At 44.8% G+C, this 13,196-nt stretch overlaps 1 protein-coding gene across 6 annotated transcripts in view; it reads left to right on the top strand.

The window, feature by feature from the left end:
* Window positions 1-13,196, top strand: part of SMARCA4 (SWI/SNF related BAF chromatin remodeling complex subunit ATPase 4) — an 813,549-nt gene that overhangs the window by 10,090 nt on the left and 790,263 nt on the right. The window contains exon 1 of one of the 6 annotated variants that reach the window (XM_069231513.1): window positions 8,459-8,477. The exons of the other annotated variants lie outside the window; for them this stretch is intronic. The gene's annotated coding sequence lies outside the window, so the exon portion shown is untranslated. Of the gene's footprint in view, window positions 1-8,458; window positions 8,478-13,196 lie in introns of those variants that run through there. 6 annotated transcript variants of the gene reach the window in all.

Raw genomic sequence — 13,196 nt, 5'->3', positions numbered from 1 at the left:
AGTGAATGGAGTCCCAGTCACTGCTCTGAGGGACCGTGGGGCTGGCTATACTATGATGGTGGAAAGGCTTGTCTCCCCAGCGCAGTACACCGCCAAGGTGTATAGGGTGACACCAGCCCATGGGCAGGACTGCTTCTGCCCTATGTCCCTGGTATCCCTAGAATGGGGTGGGGAGGTGACCCAGAGGCGGGTCATAGTGAGTCCCCGGATACCCATAGACTGAGACTGTCTTCAGGGTAATGAGTTGCCCCAGGTGTCAGGGGAACTGGGAGGGGAACGGGGAGGTGCCCTCAAAGTTCAGTTGTCTGGGAGTACAACCCCAAGGCAGAAGGTACAGGGCCCCAGCAAGAGAGACAGGAGGAGGGAGAGTCTACTCCTATCCTCTGCTCATCCTGAGCATACAGACCCTCAGTTGAGTAACCAGTCTCAGGATACCATCCCTGGACTGATGGGAGGTGAAGTGGGAAAAGGGTGCAAGTCACATGGGGTTACTGCCCCCCACTTTTTGAAACCATAGAGGCTAGAGACCCTAGGATGTCCTGGAGCCTAGCTCTTGACACTGACAGCTGTCAGTGGCCTCTATTGGTTGTTATCGTTGTGGTCAGAGTTTTTCCTGAGAGGTGGAAGGGGCCACAATCACACTGTTGGCCATGGTGGTGCTGTTTGCCTACTACTGGGATGCATCTGTGAGCGCGGTAAGGTCAGGTGGTGCACAGATGGAGTCCTCAGATGAGGAGAAGGATTCACCCACTGTTAGTTCAGTGGGCCCTGAGAGTGCTGAACCAGGGATTCACCTGGGTTCAGAGAGGCGTAGAACTGGCAAGAGCCCCTGCAGTAGTAGACCATTGTCCAGGTTCTGTCGCCCTGAACAGGGAAGTCCAGCAAGGTATTGATTGGCCTACCCTGGCTTTAGGCTGGGAGGGGGTTGTGATGGAAATGGCCCTTTTTGTAGGGTTATCCCCAAACGTTTTGCCTTCTTCCTCCTATTTTTTGCTGATCTGTTTTTGCTGGTTTATTGTCCCTGCGCACTTTGCCACTGCTGATCAGTGCTAAAGTGCAAGTGCTCCCTATGTAAATTGTATTGGTGATTGGTTTAGCCATGCTTAGCATAGTTGATTTACTAGTAAGTCCCTAGTAAAGTGCACTAGAGGTGCCTGTAAATCAAATGCTACTAGTGGGCCTGCACGCCTGGTTGTGCCACCCACATGAGTAGCCTTATGAACATGTCTCAGACCTGCCACTGCAGTGTCTGCAGTTTTAAACTGCCAATTTGACCTGTCAAGTGTACCCACTTGTCAGGCCCAAATCTACCCTTTTTACTACATGAATGGCACCCCTAAGGTAGGCCCTAGGTAGCCCCAAGGGCAGGGTGCAGTGTATGTTAAAGGTGGGACATGTACTGATGTGTTTTACATCTCCTAACAGTGCAATACTGCCAAATTTGTTTTTCACTGTGCAGGGCCTATCCCTCTCATAGGTTAAAATGGGGGATGCCTTTAAATATCCTTAAAGTGCAGATTCCCTCTGAGAGCAGATAAAAATATGGAGTTTAGGGTCACTGAACTCACTATTTAAAAATACATCCTTTACTGAAGTTGGTTTTTAATTTGTGTGTTTGAAAATGCTACTTTTAGAGAGTAGACATTTTCTTGCTTAAACCATTCTGTGACTGCCTGTTTGTGGGTTGTCTGTCTGGGTCAGTTTGACAGTTTGGCTGTTTTGCACCTCTCTAGACAGTGACACAAAAGGGGTGGGGGTGTAGTCTGCATATCTTGATGACCCATCTGAGCTAGCGGGGAGGAAGAAGTGGTCGTTCACACCTGAAGGAATTGTGCCTGGCCTGGGCAAGGAAGGATCTTGCAAACACTTGAGACTGCTTTGAAGTGTGCCAACTTCAAAGGCAGAAAGGGGTATAAGAAGAAGACCCAAACCCCCAGACTCTCATAGGTTAGCATGGGGGCTGTGTTTAGTTATCCTTAAAGTGTAGTTTCCCTTTGAGAGCAGGTAGAGATGTGGAGTTTGGGGTCTCCGAGCTCACAATTTAAGAATACATCTTTTGGTAAAGTTGGTTTTTAAATTGTTTGAAAATGCCACTTTCAGAAAGTGTGCATTTTCTTGCTTAAACCAATTCTGTGCCTCCGCCTTCTTGGGTATGCCACGTCTGGGTCAGACTGACAGCTGGGCTGTTGTGAATTCCCTCTAGGCAGTGACACACAAGGGAGCTGAGGTCTAGCCTGCATATCCTGATTTGCAATCTGGGCTAGAGTGGAGGGAGGCATGGTCACTTATACCTGAAAAGGTTGTGCCTGCCCTCACACAATGCAGTCTCTGACCCCCGGAGTTTGTCTGGGGCCAGACCTGGGCATGGCAGGATCTTGTGAACAACAGAGACTTTCTTTTGGGGTATGCCTACTTCAAAGGCAGAACTCGGTGTAAGTAGTGGACCCAGACTTTTAGAATCATTCTGTAATCAAGAGGAACCTCTGCCAAGGAGACGAGCTGAAGAGCTGGAGGAGGAGTACTGCCTGTTTGCTGGGTTGGCCTGCAGTTGCGGTTTCTGCCTTAAAAAAGAGCAAAGGGTGAACTTTTCTGTGTATCCTGCTTGAGAAAGTTCGCCAAGGGCTTGGAGTAGAGCTTGCCTCCTGTTGGAAGTCTTAGGGACATCAAAGACTTTAGTTTCATCGGTATACAGCACTTGGAACTGTGTGTTTTGTGCGGTTCATGAAGAAAAACCACCGCGACGCAGTCAACGACGGCGCTGGCCTGCACTGTGCCCTGCCGCCACCGAGCCGAAGCTTGCACCGTGACCTGTGGGCCCTGCGCTCCGGCACTACCTTGCTCACACTGTAGCCTAGGCATCCCTGCTGACACCGGCGCCGCTGCCTGCACCGTGGCCTGTGGACACTGCTTGTGAGGTACACAAAGCACCGTCCCGCACCGTAGCCCCGGTCCACCGACGCCAGCACCATTGACTCCAGTGTTGTCACCAGGCATCCCTGTCTGCACCGCGACCTGTGGATGCCGCACGGAGCCCGTCCTGGGCCGCACCACCGACTTGGGCCTACCGACAACAACGCTTCATCAACAACGCAACCACTACCCGCACGTGACCTGGTGACACTGCACATTGCCCGCTCCGCTACACACCGCAGCCCTGGTCTTACTGATGCGGCTGGTTGACCATCACTGAGCGGCTGCCTGCACCGTGACCTGTGGGCACTGCACGTCCCACTGTCCCGCTTCGCACCGCAGGGGGACCAAGGGTGTGAACAGGGGTTATCTGAGTGGGTATCTCCCTTATCCTGACTAGAGAAAGGGTCCCTACTTGGACAGGGTGCAAACCAACTGCCAACTTGAGACCCCATTTGTAGGAAGTTGGCTCTGTATGCACTATTTCAAAGTAAGGAATAGTATGCACAGAGTCCAAGGGTTCCCCTTAGAGGTAAGATAGTGGCAAAAAGAGATAATTCTAATGCTCTATTTTGTGGTAGTGTGGTCGAGCAGTAGGTTTATCTAAGGAGTAGTGTTAAGTATTTGTTGTACATACACAAGCAATAAATGAGGAACACACACTGAGACAATTCCAGGCCAATAGGTTTTTGTATAGAAAAATATATTTTCTTAGTTTATTTTAAGAACCACAGGTTCAAGATTTACATGTAATACTGCAAATGAAAGGTATTGCAGGTAGGTACTTTAGGAACTTTGAATTAGCAAAATAGCATATACAGTTTTCACATAAATCACATATAGCTATTTTAAAACTAGACACAGTGCAATTTTCAACAGTTCCTGGGGGGAGTAAGATTTTGTTAGTTTTTGCAGGTAAGTAAACTACCTACCGGGCTCAAGTTTGGGTCCAAGGTAGCCCACCGTTGGGGGTTCAGAGCAACCCCAAAGTTACCACACCAGCAGCTCAGGGCCGGTCAGGTGCAGAGGTCAAAGTGGTGCCCAAAATGCATAGGCTTCAATGGAGAAGGGGGTGCCCTGGTTCCAGTCTGCCAGCAGGTAAGTACCCGCGTCTTCGGAGGGCAGACCAGGGGGGTTTTGTAGGGCACCGGGGGGGACACAAGTATACACAGAAAGTACACCCTAAGCAGCACGGGGGCGGCCGGGTGCAGTGTGCAAACAAGCGTCGGGTTCTCTATAGGAATCAATGGGAGACCAAGGCGTCTCTTCAGCGATGCAGGCAGGCACGGGGGGCTCCTTGGGGTAGCCACCACCTGGGCAAGGGAGAGGGCCACATGGGGGTTGCTCCTGCACTGGAGGTCGGATCCTTCAGGCCCTGGGGGCTGCGGGTGCAGAGTCTTTACCAGCCGTCGGGTTCTTAGAAGCAGGCAGTCGCGGTCAGGGTGAGCCTCGGGATTCCCTCTGCAGGCGTCGCTGTGGGTGCTCAGGGGGGCAACTCTGGCTACTTACGGTCTCGCAGTCGCCGGGGAGTCCTCCCTGAAGTGATTGTTCTCCACAAGTCGAGCCGGGGGCGTCGGGTGCAGAGTGCCAAGTCTCACGCTTCCGGCGGGAAACGCGTGTTGTTTCAAAGTTGCTACTTTGTTGCAAAGTTGCAGTCTTTGGTGAACAGAGCCGCTGTCCTCTGGAGTTCTTGGTCCTTCTAGATGCAGGGCAGTCCTCTGAGGCTTCAGAGGTCGCTGGTCCCTGGGGAGAGCGTCGCTGGAGCAGTATCTTTAGAAGTGGGGAGACAGGCCGGTAGAGCTGGGGCCAAAGCAGTTGGTGTCTCCGTCTTCTCTGCAGGGGTTTTCAGCTTAGTCCTCTTCTTCTTAGGTTGCAGGAATCTGAGTTCCTAGGTTCTGGGGAGCCCCTAAATACTGAATTTAGGGGTGTGTTTAGGTCTGGGGGGTTAGTAGCCAATGGCTCCTAGCCCTGAGGGTGGCTACACCCTCTTTTTTCCTCCTCCCTGAGGGGAGGGGGGCACATCCCTAATCCTATTGGGGGAATCTTCCATCTGCAAGATGGAGGATTTCTAAAAGTTAGTCACCTCAGCTCAGGACACCTTAGGGGCTGTCCTGACTGGCCAGTGACTCCTCCTTGTTTTTCTCATTATCTCCTCCGGCCTTGCCGCCAAAAGTGGGGCCGTGGCCGGAGGGGGCGGGCAACTCCACTAGCTGGAGTGTCCTGGGGTGCTGTAACAAAGGGGGTGAGCCTTTGAGGCTTTCCTGCAGGGGGAGGTGTGAAGCACCTCCACCCAGTACAGGCTTTGTTACTAGCCACAGAGTGACAAAGGCACTCTCCCCATGTGGCCAGCAACATGTCTGGAGTGTGGCAGGCTGCTAAAACCAGTCAGCCTGCACGGGTAGTCGGTTAAGGTTTCAGGGGGCACCTCTAAGGTGCCCTCTGGGGTGTATGTTACAATAAAATGTACACTGGCATCAGTGTGCATTTATTGTGCTGAGAAGTTTGATACCAAACTTCACAGTTTTCAGTGAAGCCATTATGGTGCTGTGGAGTTCGTGCATGACAGACTCCCAGACCATATACTCTTATGGCTACCCTGCACTTACAATGTCTAAGGTTTTGCTTAGACACTGTAGGGGCATAGTCCTCATGCACTTATGCCCTCACCTATGGTATAGTGCACCCTGCCTTAGGGCTGTAAGGCCTGCTAAAGGGTTGACTTATCTATGCCTGTAGGCTTCTATACCTGTAGGCAGTGTGAGGTTGGAATGGCAACCTGAGGGGAGTGTCATGTCGACTTATTTGTTTTATCCCCACTACCACACACAAGCTGGCAAGCAGTGTGTCTGTGCTGAGTGAGGGGTGGCATAAGACATGCTGCAGCCCTTAGAGACCTTCCCTGGCATCAGGGCCTTTGGTACCAGGGGTACCAGTTACAAGGGACTTACCTGGATGCCAGGGTGTGCCAATTGTGTAAACAAAGGTACAGGTTAGGGAAAGAACACTGGTGCTGGGGCCTGGTTAGCAGGCCTCAGCACACTTTCAAATCAAAACTTAGCATCAGCAAAGGCAAAAAGTCAGGGGGTAATCATGCCAAGGAGGCATTTCCTTACACCATTTCTAACAAAAGTATATTAGTACTTATATCTTTCAGGCTACCTAATGAAATCAATGTGGTGTTAACCAGAATAATTTTAATATAGCTGCCTATATTTCTGGTTTCTTAGTTAAATAAATCAGTTACTACACTGCCACATATAGCCTGTTAATGTTGATATGTAGGTGGCCAGATGGTAATATGCTTTTATTACACTTGTTGAGTGAAGGGACCATGTCTCATGAGAGGCAAAGCATTGAGTGGCTCCCGATAGCCCTTCACACCCATAGAACTCTACACATTTGTGCATATGGGTGTTGCCATGGTGTTTTTGAGTGTTTTGTTTTTAACAGCTTGCAAGGGGTTAAGTTCTTGCAATTAGTTAAAATTGCATTCAAAACACCTTTTGGATATAAGCAGACATATTTCCTTATGTAAAGTAATTGTAATATCCAATGTGTGAGGCAATAGTGTTTGTCTCATATCATTTTCACTACACTGTGGAAATAATATTGAATTTAACCATTACATCCTAGTAACTTGTGAATGCGTGTTTATTGGGGTGGTATCTCTAAATAAGGTTTTATTGGGTCATATTTTTTTTCATTGCCATGGCACAAATTGATATTTATACTAGACAGTCTATTGCCACATATCACTGATTCTCTAGTGAAACTAAAGTAGTATTGGAAAGTCTCCTGGATCATACATCTCTTAACTATCCAGTGAAATAAATGTGTTTGTGCCAGGACACCCATAAGATAGTAAAATTGCTTTAAATGTCAAATTATTAATTTATATTACTTGATGTACTGGGATATCCATAGCTGGACTATCATTGAAAACAATTAGTACACTCTGTTCTTGCACAAACCTGGCTTTTTGTCTGAGTTACATATGATATTTCTCTATAAATCCTCTGTTGTGTTCTTTCCATGTCTGATCTACAGTTGTGCTCACACATACATGTAATGTCATAAAGGATGCATATAGAACTCACTCTTCATATTCAGTGAGAATCAGAGAGTCCTCTTGGCTTGTTCAGGTCTGCCAGTTATTGCTTTGAGGAATTTCATTGCATTTTCACAACTAATCAGTTTACTAATTACTGTCTGTCGAAGTGGGAGAGCAAATGTAAATTTAGCCACCTTGAACTTTAGTTATGTTTCCTTAATATTTATTAAAATACCACTTCATCTTTGAATTCGATTTTTTTTTAATTTTTATAACTGTTAAATAGTTGTTTAATAATTTTTTTGGCTAGCCTCATTCCTGAGATAAAACCTTAGTATTTTTAATCTGTACTCTGTTTATCTACATAAGACAGCTAGGCTTGCCAAAGTGGAAAAACAGTTTTTTTTGGTGCTACTCACTATAAGGACATGTTAACATGAATTTCTATGTGTCTTACTTTTAAATACCATGCACTCTTCCTTGTGAGCGACAAGTCCTACATAGGGGGTGACTTGTTAATATTTAAAATTGAGATTTTTCACTTTTAAAGGGCTTATTTTCAGAGGTTGAATTGCAGTTTTTACACTGCTGTAACTACTATGGTACATGTTTTATACTATCCCTGTGGTAGATGGCACGATAGATGCTGCAGTCTACTAGTCGCATTTGACTTACACCCCCTGGTAAAGTACACGGAGTCCTAAAACCAGCAAAAATATAACGTCAAGCAAAAGACAAAAAAATCTAGGGTGACCACTCACAAAAGACAAATATCCTGCACCCAGTTCACTGGTAACGGATGAAAGTCTGGGGGGGTTTGGTAAAAAGTTGTTGAACCAATATGTTTTTTTTTATTTGGAGGGGGAGGCAAAAATGTCTGGGGCTATTGGTGCAGTGGGAGATGGATGTAATTTGAGACTAATTTTTACACACCACACAGAATCATGTCTGCACAATATACTCATGGGAGGCGAGCAGTCCCTGTTATTGAGGCATCACAGATTTTGCAGGACCAGTGCACATGTTTATCTCTGTCAGTCGGATTCCTACAACTTAAAATCTCCCCACAGGCAGCAATTACACATAGTCCTGAAAAGTTCTGATTTTTCCTGAGAGAAAAAAATCATTGTGGTGGGTTCCCCAGTGAGATGGAGTGTGAGGTGTGAGGTCACTGGGCAGAAACAAAGCACAGGGCAGTCCAGTATGCACACAGTGAAATCAGGATGCTCATCTATTATTTAGGGACCTTGTTCCTAACTCATTTAAAATCTTTCATTATTATGGTTGGTACTTTTTCCAGGGGAACTTGATTTGCTACATATTGTGGTTGTATTGATGCCATTGTTCCTTTTCTGTTTGTCATAGTCCATATTATGTTAGCAATGATTATTTGTTTCCCTCCTTTTGTGTAAGTGTTTCTCGTGGAATCGCATCCAGGCTTTCTTGGAAACACTTGGGCTATTACCTTGTAAGCATTGCTTACACTAAAGCTAAACAGGAATATGGAAAGTATTTGGTATGTATTGGTGCTTTCTGTCAAAAATGGGCTGAAAAAATGCACTTTAAACGTTTGGGTTGCAAATTACCATCTTTTTGTAATCTCTTGTGCAAAGTGGTTTTATAATCGTTAGTATCCATCTTATTTCTAGAATGATTCTTAAATGCATTTTAGTGTCTAGAAGATGTCTGTAATGTCTGTGTTTTAACATCTAGTGGCTGTCACAATCTTTGGTTTAATATCAATGCCATGTCAATGCATTATCTCAATCTTTGGTGTAATCTAAGCTTATACTTGTTTGAGCTCAAGTGACTGCTTTCACCCAGTATTTTGTGCAATATGTTCTTGTTTCCTCTGGGACATTACTGATAATTTCTACTTGTAATATCTCTACATAAGCCTTGGTTTTAGTGGTGATTTCACCACTTACTAATGTCCCTTAAAACTTGATTGTACTGATGTTTTCTCTTTGTAGTGTGCCGAAATAAGCCTTTGTATTTTATTAGTGAGTTCTGTGGACTGTCTTGATAGCGCTGATGATTGCAGATGTCTTCTGTAATGTAAACCTTGGGATTGCATTGAGATTGAATTGAAACTTTCCCTACTCCAGTGAAATTTGTCCTCATAGGGCTTGCGGTGCTTTCTTAATCCTTTGAGTAAGACTTTTTTTTCATTGACCTGTCTGGCTTTTTCTGAGTAGCCTGAGTTCAGCTGAATTGCAAGCCCCTTCTCTCAAATCCATTTCCATAACTGAGCTACCTCTACTAATTGATGTCATCACAGACTTCAGACGCTTATTCTCAATCAAAAAAGCTTATTTCCTGCCACATTCTGCTAAAGGAGCATCACTACCTCTCCAGTGCAGTCCTTTGCTTTACTAGCTCTTCCTCTCTTTATGGGCTCCTCTTACATCATGGACCTAGTAGTCAATGAACTTTGAATGTAGTATGTCCTGCTGTCCATTAATGCCTTCTCCAAATCTGCGGATGAGTAGCCCCTAACCTTATGGTGGAGAGAGATTCTGCTGTATCCACCGATCTCATGTTTTCCCAATCCTTTCTAAGAGGGCAGTTGTATTGTAACATAAATATATGTTGTGTTTACTAGCCCAGTGCAGGGCACTGTCATGCTTGCCTACATGAGTAGCACAGTACCACCATGTTAGGTGTTTGGTTGGAATTTTTGATCCAGTGTTAGAATTGTTTTCATGTTACATAGCACTTAACAATACGATGGAGGGTGAAGTGTGTGAGGCATATAGTTTAAGGTTTTCAGTAAGCTGGCATCCTTGAAGAGCTTTACTTGTCCCTTATTGGTATTTAATATAATTGTAGTCCACTTAGCTAGTTAGTGCTGTGGGTATCTGTATTCAGATTGTTATTTAAAGATTGTGATCCTGGGTAGGTGTAGGTTGGATGGAGAAATTGTGGAGGGATCTGCACTTATACCATCATGCCTCAACTAGGGAAATTCTCTTTATCTTGGCTATCCAAAGTATGCTGAAAAAAAAGACAGCAGGCGGTGCAGAATGTGTCCGCCTGGTGTTGTTGGAAGGACCCACCGCATCATTCAGTTTCTAGTGTATCACCCTAATTGCATTGGTTACCCATTAAACAAACACTTCCTCTGTACAACCCATTGTACTAACTATTAAAAAAAAAAAATCCTAAACTGATGTGGCACCTGTTGCAGTCATATATTCCCTCAATGACGTTGAGATCCTCAGCCTCATTCAGTATGGTAGTGCCAAAAGTTCAGAAAAACAGAAGTGGAGGCCGCCCCTTTGCCTACTACACCCCAATATTGTGGAGCTCAATGAATATTAAGAATTATAAGACTGAAAACGAATCAACATTTAGGGATATGTTGAAATCTTGGCAGTTTCTATAAAATTGGTTAAATAGATCTGTGATTTTAGACGTAGGAGGCCTTTTTGAGAAGCAGTGTGCTCGACAAATGCCTACAGTAACATAATCTGCTTTGATGTACTTTATCATCTCATAACTGAGTGAGATGTCTCGAAGTGTCATAGTATGTTGCTTTTTGGGACCTGCTGTGGAGTACTACATTAAAGTCCTCCGTTAACTGATCTCTTCACTTATTACATGTTTGTTGATGATAGAACACTTGATGTGGGCAGGTGCAGGAATGGTTGATGGACACGACGGGTTACGGTTTCATCTGGCTGGTGCAGGAGTGTCAAGTAGTATAAGGGAATTATTATGCAAACTATAAATTACAGTGGACTGCCGAACAGAGTGTTCTGACGTTGGTATGGGTCAGGAGGGTTATATATTGTAATTACATGTATATAGTGCTTACTACTTCAGATAATCCATTGTACTGCTTTATGGCGAGCAGCACGATGGGTCTGAACTCCTGGTTAGTGTTTGTTCTTCAGTGGTTATTGTTGGCTATTGGGATTAGCCTGGTGCTCTTAAAGAAACTGTTCCATGCATTTACCCAATATTCTTTCTGTTGGATTAAATTACTGGGAGTTACATATGATATCGAGTGTTAGGTGGTATATGAAGTTGTGCAAATGGTTGGCTATACTAGTAGATGAGGTACAGGAGATAAGGTGTTGCAGGGTTATGACTTTACAGTTCAGTAAGTGATGTAGCCCCTTAATCGGCTGCTCGTGCGTTCCACCATTTGAGGCGTTCCTAGTCTCTGTGGAGCTACTAAGTGAAAAGGGTGATTTGTTCTGAGGGAACCATGATTCCAGAGTTCAGACTGAGCTGCTGATTTTTATCATGTTGTGCGACTCCGGGTGAATCACTGTCTTAGATGTGCATTATCTCCAAGAGTGGCTGACTCTTGGAAATCCAGTAAATATGTGTCAAAGTGTGTATAAAAAGAAATGTGGACTTAATATTACACCTGTTTCTTATTGAAACAATTACTTTTGCTGTAAATTCTTGATCATCGTTTGTTTCCGAAAACGAGCATATTAAATAAACATTGGGGGTGGGGAGGAGGGAAAGTTACACTGATATCGGAGTAAATTCAGTTTTTTCACCAACTGAAATGGGAGATCTGGGCGTAACTTGTTTAATATCTTCGCGTCCCCTGCGCTCGCTGCAGGACTATTTTTTTTTTTTCAAGATGGCTTCTTCCCAGCTCATCGTCATAGTTGCAGATGGCTTTCCTCGAGGCTTCCAGCAGTTCATCTGGGTTCAGCGTTGTCCTGGAAAGTGTGGGAATCTCTCTTCTGCTCGAGTGAATGGTGTCGTCGCCTTCTGTCAAATTGAGTGCGCGAACCGTGTCGTCTCGATGTTAAATTCTAATACGCCGTTCTAGATCCCCGTTGTTAATATACATGCACAAACATTTTCATTCTACCTTACGTTGTCAGGTTTGCCTATTAACTAGACTCCTTGCGTTTTATAAAGGCTGCTTTCCGGATATTGTCGTAGCTGGCAATGTGGGAGTTGAGTTATTTGTCCTCTACTTGGCAACCAGCAGTGGGTTACATTTGAAAATGCGATATGTCATTTGTGAAACTGATGTCAGCAAGGGATCAGAATCTTAAAAAAAAAAAAAAACTTTCTCTCAAAAACCGAGCAGTGTTGTGATGAGGTTTGATTAAGCTGGAGGCAAGAAGCTGATATGACAAGCATGGAATTTAGCACACTTAACTGACCTAGTAATTTTCTGCTTGCCCCATCACTTACCTTTTTGTGAATCGGTGTTTCATTGGCATGTCCCATCGTTAATGTCCTTTGCTCAGCAACCTTCTTAAATCCTGGTGTGCTTTTTGCTTACTCTGTTTTCTGAAACCGACCGTATTTTCTGACATCCGTTGTTGCCCTTTCCCCCAGATGTATTGGTATAAAAATGTTTAAGCGCTTTGAAGGAACTAGAAGTTGACTTTTTGGCACAGCATAAAACACCTAGATAAATATGACAAGTTGGGAACGGCAAACGATTTCATCTGTTAGTAAGCATACATGTCCCGTGAAGGGCGCGCACGTTCCGAAATCGCACCGGCACTGAGGGTCAGGGGGGAAGACCTTGTTTGCGATTATTTGATGAATAGCACCAAACGGGCCTCATTCACATTTAATCTAAAGTTCGTTCTGGGATCTGCGTTTTTAAATGTGAGAGAAGTCTTCCTTTAAAAAAAAAAAAATACTGTTAGTGTAATCCTTTTGTTTTTCCTGCTTTGTCAAGACGCTCTCATTCTGTGGTTTAGCTATTTTACGAGACAAAAATCTGGATGATTGAAAAATAGGCTGTATCGCCAATAACGAGGTCCACTGTCGTAAAATGTTTGTTTAATTAAGAAAATAAACATTCAGAACAGTAAGAGATGCCTAAGTTTGTTTTGAATACCACATGTATTGTATCATTTGAATAGCGGTTATTTCCCAAAGGGATACAGCCAGCCAGTGTGGTTCGAATGGTGTGTGTGTGTGTGTGTGGGGGGGGGGGGGGGGGGGGGGGGCTTGGAGAAAGCCCAGTAATCCGTATGGCTATATGCACCAGACAAAGATGGTATTGAGTTAGTAAATGGATGTCAAAAGAGCACGTATTGCATTTGGTGAGTTGATCAGTAGCCTTGCACTTCTTTATGTCAATTATACTGCCTCGCGCTGAACAAATCACTTCTCTGAATGATGAAAAAAATGGAAAAGCAATCAAGGCTGTAAAACTGAGTAGAAAGTACAAATCGTTAAAAGGCCTAGAAACCACCTACTCCTGCTGGATCAAAGTAAGCCAAGATCTTGAGCA

Source organism: Pleurodeles waltl, chromosome 4_2 (assembly GCF_031143425.1).
Source record: "Pleurodeles waltl isolate 20211129_DDA chromosome 4_2, aPleWal1.hap1.20221129, whole genome shotgun sequence".
NCBI lineage: Eukaryota > Metazoa > Chordata > Amphibia > Caudata > Salamandridae > Pleurodeles > Pleurodeles waltl.
Note: the sequence above shows the minus strand (reverse complement) of the source record. Positions and strands in the feature narration are given on the sequence as shown.